The sequence below is a fragment of the Mus musculus genome, chromosome 18 (genome assembly GCF_000001635.26).
Source record: "Mus musculus strain C57BL/6J chromosome 18, GRCm38.p6 C57BL/6J".
Taxonomy (NCBI): Eukaryota; Metazoa; Chordata; class Mammalia; order Rodentia; family Muridae; genus Mus; species Mus musculus.
This window is the reverse complement of record NC_000084.6, coordinates 26,109,417-26,124,958: the sequence shown is the minus strand read 5'-3', so window position 1 is coordinate 26,124,958 and position 15,542 is coordinate 26,109,417. Positions and strand designations below refer to the sequence as shown.

General features: G+C 38.8%; 1 long non-coding RNA gene across 23 annotated transcripts in view; it reads right to left on the bottom strand.

Annotated features, from left to right (window-relative positions):
• Gm33228 overlaps positions 1-15,542 on the bottom strand; it is a 395,277-nt gene that overhangs the window by 91,597 nt on the left and 288,138 nt on the right. For 2 of the 23 annotated variants that reach the window (XR_003952590.1, XR_001782487.2), the window contains exon 1: positions 4,141-12,165. The exons of 20 other annotated variants lie outside the window; for them this stretch is intronic. This is a non-coding gene — a long non-coding RNA (predicted gene, 33228). Of the gene's footprint in view, positions 1-4,140; positions 12,166-15,542 lie in introns of those variants that run through there. One more of the 23 variants, XR_877251.2, reaches the window with a different exon arrangement.

Sequence of the window (15,542 nt, the reverse complement as noted above, 5' to 3'; positions counted from 1 at the left end):
GACTCTAGTGGAAGTGCTAGGGGAAGGACTGAAGGATATTTCAACCCCATAAGAAGAAGAATATCAACTAAACAGATCACCCAGAGTTCCCAGAGACTAATCCATCAACCAAAGAGTGTACATAGAGGGATCTATGGCTCCAGATACATATGTAGCAGAGGATGGCTTTATGTGATCTCAATGGGAGGGAAAGCCTTTGGTCCTGTGGAGGCTTGATGCTCCAGCAAAGGGGGATGCTATAGCAGTGAGGGGGGAGTGGGTAAGTGGGTGGAGGAGCACCCTCATAAAGGCAAAGAGGAGGGGAGAGAGGGAGGACTGGACAAGGGTTTGTGGAGCGGTAACTGGGAAGGGGAATATCATTTAATATGTAAATGAATAAAATGATTAATTAAAAAAATAAACTAAAGAGCTGAAATATTTAAGAATAAATACTAGAAACTGGTATATAAGTATGTGATTCTATACTGGAGTTCCCCCTTGTTCAAAAATTACCCTCAGAGTCTATATTTGAATATAATCTTTATTTATGTAATGTGTATGATTCAATTCGGTGTGTTATTTTATAATAAACACTATGAAGTTTCTCACTGTAATCTGGGTCATTGATGAATCACCTGAAATGAACATGACAGGCAGTTGCTGCTATGTTGTGTGTAAATCATGAACTCAGCTTTACTTTTTTGTTTTTACAACAATCAACTTGTTTTTAAATTAAGTCTATAAGTATGAAACTAAAGATCAATGACAATAAAGGAATTTTAAAGGAATTTATATGCAAGCTACTTAATTAGTATTTTTCATTTGCTTAGACTGTTAAGATCTTCATTCTGTGAACTACTACCACTTTAAAGGCGTCAGTTCCCTACTGCTTACCTGTGACGTGCCTCTAATCTTCCCAACAGTAAAGGTCTCCTCACAATATTAACAAAACTTTGTAAAAGAAACTTGACCAGCCTTTCCTTGTCACTAGGCAGCCAGGAACTTTAACATTTAATTAGCTTTTGCTTTCAATATAATAAATGCAGAGAGCAATAATACCATTCCTTTGAACTTCAAGACAAAAGCGTGTGTGTCTGGCTGACAGTGTCAGTCCAGCAGGATGAATTTCCATGGAAGATAAATGGAGAGTTACTCTCATCTACTAGAAGTGTTTGTTAAAGCAATAATGATCACAGTCTAAGCCATTGCCCCTGGGATTAATGAGAGTCCGGGAGGAGTTGATGGTCCAAGACGCACAGAAGAGTCATTAAACCCCAACTGACTATTAAGTCCCTGATAATTCTCTGTAGCTAAAGACTGTGGATAGTGATGTAGGGATATCATAGATATGGGCCTGGGAGGGACAGCAAGAGATGGGTGGTTTAGTTAAGAGGTGAATTTTCCAGTTTCCCCAATAATGACTGCTATCTATAGTTAAATACTCAAAGAAATTCTACCTCTCAACTGTACAGAGCAGTAAAATCTAGAATATTTAACCTTGTAGTAGTCAGAGGACCCACTGTCATGGAATCTGTTATCTTCTCTGTGTATCTCTCCATTCCCTCCTTTGTCCTTGGAATTCTTTCTCTTCAGCTTCTACCTTGTAAAGTCCTACTAATTTCGGACACTTGAATGCTTGGCCCTCCTGGTAATAAACAAGGAACAATTAGAGCATGTGCTCTAATGTCTCAGGAAAGATCTTTAACATTGAGATAAAGATGTGAAAAGAAAATATGAATCACAGGGAACTCTGGAATTCATGGGTAGTACTGATAAACCCACACACTTCAAGAGGCCACAGTCCAATGAGAGAGCTCTGAGGACAAGTGTAAGGGACCCAGGGAATTGAACAGAGACTGAAAAGCAGAGTACACACTCTTCTTTCTGATTCTGTGGAATTCATTCAATGTGATTTCAAACAATTTATTGGGTTGGTGGCCATGATATGCACAAAAATTATTATCAACAGATTTAAATTTTTGTTTTTAATCACTTATTTCTGACAGTGAAGTCCCAGAAAACATTTGACTTTATAGTCATCGCCATCATCATCATTACTACTATCATCACCATCATCATTATTATTACTGTACCCATCACCATATCATTATTACTATTTTCACCATCATTGTTACCCAGATGAGAAGAAGCTCTGATATTTCACCCTGTGAGTGATGGGTAATGTCACTATTGGAAATATTCACTTCCTTGCTCTCACATCAAACATTTATCATCAGGTAGGTTTAAAAATAATTATGGTAAACTCTAATTTTATTACCCCGGAAATATATTAAAAATGTAGATCTTTTATAATTCCTTCAATTAACTGTAGACACTTCTTGATTACTTTCTAATTAAATCATTTCACTCTAAGACTTGGTAATTACAACAAGAAGTTATTAAAATTAGAAAACATTTGCTAACTCAGTACTTTTGATTATTAAGCCTTTGTCATTTAATATTGCCAAACACTCTATGAAGATATATGAGCCAAGAAACTGATTTTAATGTCTTTAGCTGAAATAATTAACTACAGGTGTCCCAAACAATGAAGGCTTCTTTCTTATCACATATTTTCCTGTAAAATCTATTGTTATTATCACCAATTGGATTTTGTTTCCTTTGGTCTATTAAGCTGTGTTTTCCCATATGTTATCACTGTTCTTCTACTGGAATAGAATTATGTCTTTGAATCTCCACTGCTTAGAAATTTTATTTCTTCGGGGCCCTGATAAAACTACATCCTCAGCTTATTATCCACATCAGAGTTACGCTGCCTTTGATGGTTTTATCTGACTGATCACTGCATTTAAATCTATAGAACAATATACTGCCCAAATCAGATACCTTCCTAGAAGGAAAACCATCCATATCACAGGGGCCAGGAAAGTGTACTGTGCAATTTGCCATCTCAGTATGTCAATGGGGTGACAATTTCCTTTCATCAGATTTCTTAGGAGGTGTGATATCGTTTATCTTCAGTGGTTGGCTCTTATTGGGATGTGGGGGAAGAATTGGAGCAAGAGATTGTTCTTTCTTGTAGATAAGACTCAAAGAAAATCAAAGGAGTCCTTTCTATTCAGCTCTTTACAAATCAGTGTGAGCAAGGGGTATACACATCTCTGATAGGAAATGGTTTTGAAACATAAGATTGGATCCATAGAAGCAAATGATCCCTGCAAGCTGTGATCAGTCAAAGTAAATTCCTCCAAATGTGACACTGAAGCACAGGGTGAGGTGCTAATGGCTGTCTATTGGAATATTGGTTTGACAAAATGCACCTAGAAAAGATATTGACTGGCTCTTCTGTGTTCTAGCAGGAAAGAGATTCATGAAATCAAGCCCACTGCTCCTCTGCCTGCCTTCTGCTAAGAAACCACGGAGAGGATTGAACAAATCCATCACCCCTTAACAAAGCAATAAGTGGAAGCTGATGAGTTTCCCTGCCTGATGGAAAGGTAGTATTCTGCTCTTGGTAGACAGCATCTCCCTTACATTGGTACACTGGTCAGAGAACATGTGGGGAATCGTGTTCTATTTGGGGTTCAATGTTTCCCAAGGACAGTGAGAAATACAGAGGAAGGGACACACTGATGAATGAAAGAAGGAATAGAATTGGAAAGCTGAGCTCTGGTGATAGAGGACAAGCATAGAAGGAACATCAGGGTTGTCTTCCACTATGTAATAGGTGTCATTGTATAGGTAGCATTCCAGAGAGTATTGGAGGACAGATTAGAATGGAGAATTATAGGGTTTCATGAACAACATTCTTATAACAAAACTGGCTATTTCTGATTTCCACAGGGAACCTCATCTATGGTAAGTATTCAAGAAGATACCAAGGAGATATTGGGAAAACAAAAGATGGGGAAAGACCCCACCTAGTTTTCAGAGACATAGCAGTCTGAGCATAATAAATACCTGCTCTGTACCCAGCTCTGAAAATCTGTTTAGTGACAAGCCAAGACTTGGATTGACCTCATTCTGTGACTTTGGATAAAGTACAGCCTAAAAAAACAGCAGTGTCAGTTTCTACACAAATTGAGAAGAAGATCTGGATGGCATTTAATAATTCATTACAGGTATCTAAAATGCATTTTTACCACCATGTATATACAATAGGGATGAAAAAAATTAAATAGAGACATGATTATACATTACCTCAATATCAGATGTTCATGCCTACAATATCTACATCCTATGGAGCAGTCAGAGGAAAGAAACAAACAAAAGGTCCAAATAATAGCTGCTATACTCCTCCATTTTCAAGGTTTTGCTTCCTTTTAATTACTTAGGTGGCTTTAGGCAACTTCTCTTTACTGGAGCTTTGTAATCTCATCTGTTTTCAAAGAGAGCAGAGGATACTATCATTAATTTCTTTTCTGTTCCTTTTATTGTTGCTATTTTTAATATATGGGAAAACTTGAGATCATCAATATACATGCATAATGCATGTACATATCAGCATGTCACCTGTGATATGAGAATAAATGCCACAGACAATGACATTGTAAGAGTATAAGCTTTGCTAATGTACACTAAATTTTTATCCCTGAGACCTTAGAAGATGAAAAGTGTTGAAGAAGAGCCTTGGTAAATGCTTTGATTCACTAAGGAGATTCTCAACATAAGCTTGATATTTCTCGACTTTTAACCATGCTGAGATAAACCCAATATCTCAATTTCTGCATTACAGTTATAAAGAAAACAATGCAAATCCCCCAAATGGCTTATTTACATGCCTTTGAGATAGAGACTGAGAGAATATTACAACCTCAGTGGGGTCTGGAGGCCATTTAATCCTACCCCCTTCTGTTTAACAATGAGGGCCCTCAAACCCTGAAATCCTAAATGACTTAGAAAAGGACACAAAGTTACTTTAGGCCAAGGCTACAGACAATTATAAGGGCTTCTCACCCCTCATCAGAACTATATACATAATCTGTGTGTCTCTGAAAGACAAGCTTTGAAAAACCATTTAGGATACTACAAGTGGGATTATTTGGTTTCCTTGGAGGAACAAAGGAGAAATGGGAATGTGCACATCTCTAAAACACTTCAGCATCGTGTCATGATGTGTTTGCCCAACACAGAAGAGACTTGACACACGGAGAGAAAACCAAAATTGTTTATCTACATAGGGCTCATATGCCATTCAAATAGAACTTTTATTGTTCACTGAAAGAAAATGTGTGGAAGTCTAGAAATTCAAAGCAAAATGTCTTGTAACCTAAAAAAATACCCAATCAAAATATTAACTAATCTAAATTTTTTTCTCTGATATTGTCTTAATCTTCAAGAAGCAAGGAAGCAAGATTTGTCTCAGTGAACCAGTCAGATATAATAACCAAAACAATTATTAACAGATAGAAAAACCTGGAATTGAGCAGATGGTATGTCCACATGTAAGTTCAGCATTTGACGTGCCTCATTTCAAAGAAATTTTGTGCTCGTTGGTTGGAAGTGACCTGGGGTGCTGGGGAAATGATGTGAGGTTTGGATCAATATAGACACAAATCAGTTTCTCAGTATTTCCAACAACTTGTGACCTTCCATCTGGGTTGAGAATAGACAGAATGATTGTGGAAACAGAGCAGTTCTCCGTCTGGCCTGACCTGTTGACCGCCTGGAGGTTCTCCCATCTCTAACTCCAGTCTCACAGGTAAAGGAGAGGAAGGACAATAAATAAACCGTGTTTGTAAGTAGACCCCTGGCTGGTCTGAACACCTCCCTGGTATGGCTAAAACTGTAATACTGCCAAAGTGAGAGTCTCAGAAATGTATTCTCTTGCAATTTATTGTATGTCTCCAGCTGAGTCTCTGCAGACATACCACTCCTAGCCTGAGGATTGAGGCTCCCCTATTAATGTAGCCAAATGATACAATTGCCCCTAGTTACTCATCAATCCCAATTATTTGATGTGATTTTAATTAACCCAAACAAGAGGCTCTGAAGTTATTAAAACTCCACTGTAGAAAGAGGAAGAATCAACTCTTTGTTTACTTCTGGTGCCTGGGATGCATGAAGACACACCAAAATAACTGCTATTTATTTTACAAGATGGAAAAAATATTGACTGCCCTCTGGTCATAGAAGCATTTTCTTTTGGGATTACAAGTGCAGAGATGAATTAGGTACACTTAGGATCAATATCTGTTTCTCTTCTTGGCTCAAGATGGGATTTGTCAAAATTTGAAAGCAGCTTCTATTGAGTGTCAGCTACAAATCCTTCCACGACTGAGTCACACACCTATTCAAGTTGAAATATAAATGGCAAAAGGGCTTTTGCAGATACAATATCTGGGGTCAGGGTGCTGAGTCACCTCTCTGCCTTTTCCCTTAATGAGCTTTGGTTTGACAAACTGACCTTACCAGCAGAGAACGGAAGGGAGTAAAGGGTCAGAGCTAGCAACGGACAGTGGCTTTGGGGGTTAGCACAAGATGCAGGTAAGAGCACAGACATTCGATTTGGGGAGAGAGTGTGGAACATGGGTAAACATTAAGCTGGTGAACTACTCTTACAGAGAACAAGTGGACAGAGAAAAGGGAGCACAGCCTCAATCTATAATGTGGGTAAAATGCTTTGTATTAGTTCTGCTGGAGTTCAGGAACAACGGCAACAGATATCTTCCATGTTCAACATATTTACTAGCACTGGGGACTTAGAGATGAAAATATGAGGTCCTTATGCCTAGCTAAAGGTTGGAAAGGTTGTCAAACCTATCCTGAATACAGTTTTTAAGGTTTTTGTTTCACAAGCAGGGACTCTGATGGTCACAATGACTCAAGTACAGAAAAATATTAGTTTTGTACATTCTGAACTGTGTCTCTTATGGAATAGAGAATTTTAAAAAAAGGGAGAAGGTGAAAGTGTGAGACACAAGCTTTACTTAAGGCAACAAAGCAGGCATAATGGTGTACAGAACAAAACATGATAAATGTCAAGTATGTGTAGTAAAGAACCATTACAAATATGGGCTGGAGAGATTCCTCTGTGGTCAAGTATATTCTGTACTCTTCGTGGGGACTGAGTTCAATTCCCAGCATTCACATGACAGATCACAACTCCTGTCTGTAACTCCTGTTCCAAGGAATCCACCACCCTTACATAGACACACATGTAAGCAAATGACTAATGTACATTAAAATAATAAATAAATAAAATTACTTAAGAAAAAGAATATGCAGATGCTACATGAGTTATGTAAATATGGTTGTGGTGAAAATGGTCTTGTGAAAAGATGCAGCTTGAGTTAGACCTACCTCAGCCCCAGAGAAATCTGTCAGTACATGCAAAACAAGGGGAGACTCTGAGCTAGGGGAATAATAACCCAAAAGAAGTACAAGAAGAAATAATCATGGTGATGGGCACATAACAATAACGTCATCATAACAGCCTACTGAGGGCATGATGGGAAAAAAGGCAGTGAACCTGGCCATTCATTTTCTAAGGTATGTTTTCCTATTTTCCAAACTGAAGACATTAACACCTATTGCTTAGCAATGTTGAGGAATTAAAGCAATCCTATGCATAGGTCACCCACCTCAGCTGAGAGCCCTCATACACAGAATTCCCCTTGCCTGCACTCACTCTTACCTCAAGCAAGGGAGCCATTCTGAGGAAAATGGGCCCTATTGCATTGTGATGCCTTATGAAAATGTGAATGTTTCAATACAAGGTCACTGATATTTGAGGGAGTCTTGACGCCAGAAGCAACACTGGGCCCTGCTCTATTGTATACCATAGTTGCATCCCTCCAAAACAGTTTGCCTTGTTTTTGTAATTTTCCCTTTTCTATTTCTGTTAGTCCATCAAGCTGCCACTGTCTGAAATTGCCATTTCTGCCTATCCTGCTGTCAGGACATGGAGCTACTGAGAGAATGCACCATATTCATGGAGTTCTTAAATGAATGAATTAATTGTGAAAAAATTAGAACAACCTGATTGCTTTAAGTAAACTTTGGGATACCTGTACTTAAAATATTGTTTTTAGACTTCAGTCAGCAAAGGCATATTTTATAGTCACTGGTTCTATCTTGACTCTAAGATAGAACCCGAGAACCCACATAAAATCTAAAGCTGGAAAAGCAGAGAGAGCAGACCCCTAAAGCTCTCTTGCCAGACTGTTATCCTACTCTGCAGCTCCAGAAAAAGGAAAGATCCTGCCTCAATAAACAAGATGATTAGAACCTGAGGGGATAGCAGCGAGGGTGTCCTTCAGCCTCAGCATGCACATGCATTCATGTGTACTCACAAACACACATGTGGACCTACATACACACCAGCACACACATACACAAAAACTAACAAAGCAAACAAATTCTTTTCTTTCCTTCTGGGAGACACCAAAAGCTTTGCTTTGTACAAAGTATTTTCCAGTTTTTCAATGTAATAAAACTTCATGTAATCGTAATCAAAGTTTAAACTTCTGCTCAACATTGACAGTGGCCAACTTGTCACATCTATTTCATACAAAACTGTCAGTCTGATTGATATCTTGGGCTTCTTCCTCCACAGTATGTTCTAAAAAACCTGGGTCTTACTGCAAGATAAAGAAAAGGCACATTTAAATATGGCACTACCTAGACTGTTCACATGTAAACAGGGAGGTCTTAAGTCACAAGCAGAATCTTGGGGACATTGCGTGAAGCACAAGAGACTTTTGAAGAGGATTAGGTTTCCACACATGACTACAACATGGTAATGCATGCTTCAGGACAGCTTGTTAGTAATATGATTCACTGTCAAATATTCTCAGGGGAATCAACTCTTCCACTTCTCATAGACTCAAATTCCCCAAATGGACACCAGAATAATTCCCTTCTTCATGTCATGTGGGCCTGAAAAATAAGTCTTTATTTTCAAAGTAGGATTTAGAATACTTTGGAGAATAATGACATTGAAGATGGAAGGTGATCATGGCTTCCTGGTCTCCCAGGCTCTCTCCTCTTAGTATTGTACGGTGAAATTGACTAGGGCATTTCAAACTGAAAAAGACATGTATTTGGGTTAGTCTGAACCATACATGAGAATTAATATAAACTGGTAATGGTTCACAGGCCAGCTCATTCCTCCTTGAAATTTCAGTGACTGGAAAAATTAGTCTCCTGCTTCTTTTCAGCTTCTTTTTTAATTATAACTTGCTGAGGCACTAGCTAATACCCTTTAATCTCTTTTAATAACTACCCTATCCTCAGATTCTCTAAGCATCCTTCTCAAGGCATCCACAAATCCAAGAATGCTCTCAAGATTGACTGACTGGCTGATCTCTCAGCTCTGTTGATTTACTGTCACTGGGTTTGTTCCTGTAGCCTTGGCTCAGGGGGATGAAAGGAAAGGCATAGATATGAATACTTTCTAGGCACAGGAGAGGGCTATACAGCAGGAAATTTGGAGACACGGGCAATGTATTTTTAGGCATCTGCACACCACACTCCTTAATGTTGTCTGTTTCTCACAGCTCTTTTCTCTCCTACCTGGCATTTTCTTATAGTCTCACTTCTTTCTGGGGTGTGAAAATAATAAATGTTCCTTCTTTCTGGGATCCTACATTTTCACAGATGATCAAAGCATAAAATGAAGTATATGTCTAATAGAGAAACCAGGAATACTTGTAAGGGCACACAGTAGAAAATATAGGTCAGCTACTCCAGTGAGAGCTGAAAGACATGGTGAGTGATAAGCTATTGGTCCCTCTTCTTGTACCACTTAGATACATTAGGACACATGGTATAGATGTGTTCCTCAACTCAGAAGGTATGATATCTGACTCTAAGATGCTTGGTAATTCATCTCCATAGAGGAGAAGCACATAATAAAAAGTTATGGTAAGGCATATACAATCACATATCTGTCAAGGCATTCATGCTGCTTAGCCCCATCAGAGCTAAATCATGATCTAGGAGACAGGACTTCCACCTGGGATGTGAAAGAACAATGGGCAGAGTATGTGATCGAAGCTACTATTTAGGAACTATAAACAGAAGAAAGATAAAGTCAAGAGATTGAGGAAGCTTCCTATATTGGGGACAGTTTTGTGAATCTTAATCATTTACTACGTCAAGGAATTTGACAGTGAGTACTGTGCAGAAATGGCCACTCACCTTGTATCTGGGAGCTACACTGGAAAAGGAAGAGTGGCCCAACTGTAGTCTGGGTAGTATCTGTACAATCCACCGAATGAGAGTGAGACTGGAGTCATGGATTTGATCTTTTAAAAAATGTTGGAAAGAGTGCACAATGGTTCTTAAGGCAAATTATATAAATGTATAGAAACATAGACTCAGTACAGAAAGCTATGTCAACTTCATGTACATCTCTTCATGAGCCTCTCACAGCTATCTGACCTTAAGCAGATTATTCAGCTTCCTAAATCTTGGTTCCTCAAATTAATCTGAGGTAATAAAAGCAATCACAGTGGACTGTTACATAGATCAAATTTATTTACTAGGTCCCTGACATATAGGATATTCAATAAAATGTAACTATTGAATAAATTTAGACTGATGATAGATAGATAGATAGATAGATAGATAGATAGATAGATAGACAGACATATAAATGGTATTAAACAGGTGATAGATAATAGCTCAGAAGTAAAGTCAGAGAATTAAGTGACACAAGGTAAAATATAAATACAAAACATATATGTGTGCACACATGCTTTTTATATATGCATACTCATACCTGCAGGAAACACATGCACACTCATACCCATAAATATAAAAGCACCATGTAAGCACATGTACTCCTACCCACAAGTATGTACACATAAAAACACAAGCATCCATGCATAGTCTAGCCTTAACTGTCCAATACTGAGTATATCAACCTTAGTCTTCAGCTCCTTTTCCTGTAGCCAGTAATTTTCTGTTTCAATTCCACCCATCCCCTTATAACCTCATTGAGTACAGCTACCTCCCATGTGCCCTGTCTCATATTCTGAAAGGAGGGGGAAAAAACTGTGACCTTGTCAGGAATGGGAAACTTTAGCCTCCCTCTATTTTGTATCAGATACTTGACTCTGTGATCACATGATCTATTAGGAATTGACTCCACTACTTGTATATAAAATATGGTGTCCCCTCTACAGTGAACATCTAAAATTTACTTAGTAGAGACAGTAAATTATTATTGGTTGAAAGGTCCTGGTGCCCTTGGAGTAATCAAATTCTCTTTCCTCTGTCACTTCAAATGCTGAGTGAGCCATGCTTAATTAGTGCTGCAACTAGATGTGCTGCTGCATAGAATTTATACCCACAAAACACGAGAGTGTATAAAATTATCTGTATCAGAGTAGCTTAGTATGAGGTTGACTGACTCACCTCCTGTAAAAGGCATCAAGAGAAGCAGCACAGAAGAAACTTACTATAGCTAGAATGTAAAAACAGACATGGCAATGTCCTCTTAGAACCAAAATGCCCAACCCATTGTAAGCTCAGAAAGGAACTCTACTAGGACTGACTGCTGGAGAGCAATGCTTGCCATGCATCTGACTCATTGCTGAGGCTTTGGCATGTGACCCAATCAAACAATAAAGACTGATTAAATGTTGTCACACTGTTTGTAAGTGAGAGAACCAAGCACTAGAAGGTAGATTTACTCACCACATGCAACATGATTGTTTGCCCACAGACTCTAGAAAAAATGACATGGTCAACATATTTAGCTTAGAGAGCCAAAATCATCCTTCCATGCGGTCTCTTCCTACTTCAAATCCAGTCAATCTTTCCCATGCCCGCCTATTCCCTGCTCCCTCATGAACTTTCTGGAATCTGTCTTCTCAGACATCTTGCCTAAATGTTTCTTTGTCTGGCTGTTTAGGTTCTTGTTCTCCAATCTTTATGTCAGAAGAGAGCTCAACTGTTCCAGAAAGGATCCTGTTTATGTATGACACCCAGATCACAGAACTTCAGTTCAGTCTTTCACAACGATGTTGACTGAGTGCCTGTAACTACCCATGCTATCCAGGAGACAGGCTGAGTCAAAGTCCGTACTGTGAAAATAAGAAAGGGGAGAGCAGAGAGCATGAAGATGGACGGGATATGGAAAAGATCAATCAAATATCCCAGTAGCTTTAAGGAGCCAACATTAAGGATAAATTCATGGAATTACCATAATGAATAACTCTGTAATGTAAATGTTATATTGAAATGAAATGTAGGAAGAGTAAAAAAATTCAGACAGAGGTATGTGTATAAAGGAAGGAATCTGCTCTGGAATTTGAAAGCCTATGGCTTCACTTTTTAAATATCTGCCATTTCATATACAGATACATGTATGTATATATGGGCAACTGACTTAATCTTGATCTATTGAGTTTTATATAAGGAAAGCAGGAAAAATATTCATTATGATTTGACTCAGATGTGTTATGTTTACCCTTCTGAAGCTATTTCATTTCTCAGGTCAAACCATCTCTCTCTCATTATCATCATGATTTCCCCAGTGCCATCTTCAATGAGGTGGGCCAATCATAAATGTAACTTGACTGTCCCTGGGGTGATGCTCACTAGTTTCTAAGTGCCCATTGTCCTTAAGATGATAGAATCAGCATGTCCCCTTCCAGAGTGGTGATCTTGGCTCTATTCTCTCTCCAAGTACCACTAATAGGATGGGAAAGGGGTGTTTCTCACACTGTGCATGGCTGTCATCCACTTCTGTCAATTGCTCTTTGCCTTGGTGTAGCCACCTGACTCTCCAGCTGTGAGGCTCCCCATGGTGTGCAGCTGGCTTCTCATTTGCCTTCAGTGTTTGAATATCTGGCTGTTGTCACTACTACTGCTGCCAGTGTCTAGGGCCTGAGGGTTTGGAAATTAATGCTGGATAACTCATCGTCTTTCCTTACCTCCTTTATACCTTCCCTTTCCCCCTTCCTACCTCCCTCCTTCTTTGTATCTCATTTCTCTCTCTTGTTGGCTTTTGCCAGGCAATACCCATGGTTCAAAAGGTTTGTCTTTCTATTTCTTATTTCTACAGAGTTTGGCTGAGGAAACTCTGAGGCATTCATGGCACTTAGGATAGTCTTGTCTACTGGGAACACAAAAAGTCTTTCCAGCAGGAGGTGTTGATCAATGCTGTTCTTTTATCTGAATGTTGGAGTCCTGTTAAGAGTCCCTCCTGTGATCCCAGGGAGGATATAACATCCTACATGATTAAATCATGAAAGAGCAGTCTCCTATTCTTTTTCTTCTTTTAGAGCTATTTACTTTTATGTGCATAAGTGTTTTGTTTGCATGTGTATAAATGAAGCAAGAGTGTGCAGTACCTGTGGAAACCCAAAAGTGCATCAAGCTGCCCTAGAACTAGATTTACAGATAGTCAAAAGCTGTCATGTGAATGTTGGGAACTGAACCTGGGTCCTCTGCAAAAGCACAACATGCACTTACCTGCTCAGCCATCTCTCAGGAAAACAGCTCATGATATTTATTTTGTATATGAATACATACACTGACAAAAGGATTAAGCTACTAGGCTCCATCCAACAAATACGTGCAAAGTAAGGTGACTTCCGTGTTCAGAGAAAGTGACAGAGGGAAAGCAACCATAGACAGGGACAGGAATTTTTATGCAATTACAGAAGAAACCAAAACAAATACTTTCACAAAAGCATTTAAAAATCATGTAATCAATTTATTACTAATAATAACAAAATATTAAATTGTACATTGTTTTCTACATTGGTGGTTCATTAATAAGCTATTAGAGTTTTGAATAAAATTCTGAGTAATAGAAATAATAGAAATTATCAGCGGATGTACTAGTATGTGTGGTAATGAGTTTTCTCTTAAAGAAGGGGTGATGAGCTGTAGCCTGGAAAGGAGTTAGAGAGGTGGGGTCAAATTCAGCCACAAACAGGGACAGTACCTCAGGGGAGAAACATTGGATATAAGCCGGCCCCAACACTTCATGTGACCACAGTCATAGAGCAGATATTCAAAGTAATTTTAGAGCAAATTCTCACTAATTTAGAGTTCAGAGACGGACTGTATTTGCAAAACATGATATGTAATCACTAAGCAATATTCATAAAGCATTACTACAAATGTCACAAAACAAAAGTCACTTGGGACTCTTACTAAAATGTAAGACCTCACTTTTTGTTTCATCTCCTACAAAGGAGATAATCTCAATCTATAGACTAAGCATCTGGACCTTTCCAACTGGGAGTGGAACATTCTCAGGTAATCCTGATTTGCAGTTAAGTGTGGGAAACTGTCACTCCGCCCCCATCAGTAAGCCTGTCCCATACCATCACTGCTCTGAATGCAGGGATAATAAGATCTTCCGTATAATTATTCTATGTTTGGAGCACTCTGCTTTGATGTAGCAGATAATGAATCAAAACACTCCTTTTCATGGTGACCTCTGCTGACCCAGGTATAATCCTATTGACACCACATAGTCAGTGTCTCTTTAGACTTCCTGTTCTAAAGTTATGATTGACAAGAGCAGCCCATCCCAACTACTATTTTTCTTATTTGGACTCCAGTTCTTCTCCTTTCCTATAGCCTTCAAATTCCTTTCCCAGAGCTTTCCTGTAGCAGGATTACAAATCTGCACATGGACAGGAAATCCAAAAGAGAGGACCTTTCTGCTGATGCCACTTTCTGTGCCACAGAAAGAACAAGCTGTACCTAGTTCCTCTTTGGATAATGATTCTTGGCTCTCTCTCCCTCATGTGGAGCAAAACAGCAGGACAGGAGACATTCCCTATCCCCTTGCCACTCTTCACTGTGTTTCATTCCTTCATAATGTGAGCTTTGGCCTTAGGTAGCAATGGCATAAGCAGCATATGAAAAAACATATCCCATGTTATTGGTCCAATATGCAAAACAGATTTTTCATTTACATCATTAGGCATAAAGCATGGAAATCTAATAGTGCCACAAGTTTTTCACTTGTACCACAATTGCCTTTTGGGAATGCATAAAGGTGTTTTTAATTTGCATCACTTATCCCAAACTATCAAGCCTTACAAAGTCACACACAAGGTCTATAGAAAATGGTTATGTTTGCTTTTCAAAGTATTCCAAACTCCATGCAATGCCTCCAACATACAAAAGCTAAACTAAAATCCCTTTAGAAAAGTGACAGATGTTTCTGCGAGCATACCACTCAATATATCAGTGAATATATACTATATGAGTCAGTCATGTGTGTTCACAATATAATAATAACTGAAAGAGATGTTCAAGTTGCTCAGCATGTTTGCAAAGAACTTTATAAATCAATCAGGATTTACACTCAAACCCATAATACTAATTCATGCTGCTTCTCACAGGAAATCCACTCCTCTACATCCTGGAGTGCATCCCTTCACTCCTAGCAACTATTTTCTAGCTCCATACAGGTCCAGCCTTGCCTGTGTACAGATATTTCCCTGATGCTCTGGCCCAAAGTCACTCTCTGTCTGTGTCCATGCCACTGAGAAACACCCTGACTGTCCCTTTATGGCTTCCTCATAATTTTCTATATATCTTCAAATTTCTAGCCAGGCTTGTCTATCTGCATAGTTTCTTGTCACAGGGCACAGCATGTTCTCAACCTGTCTCATTCTGCA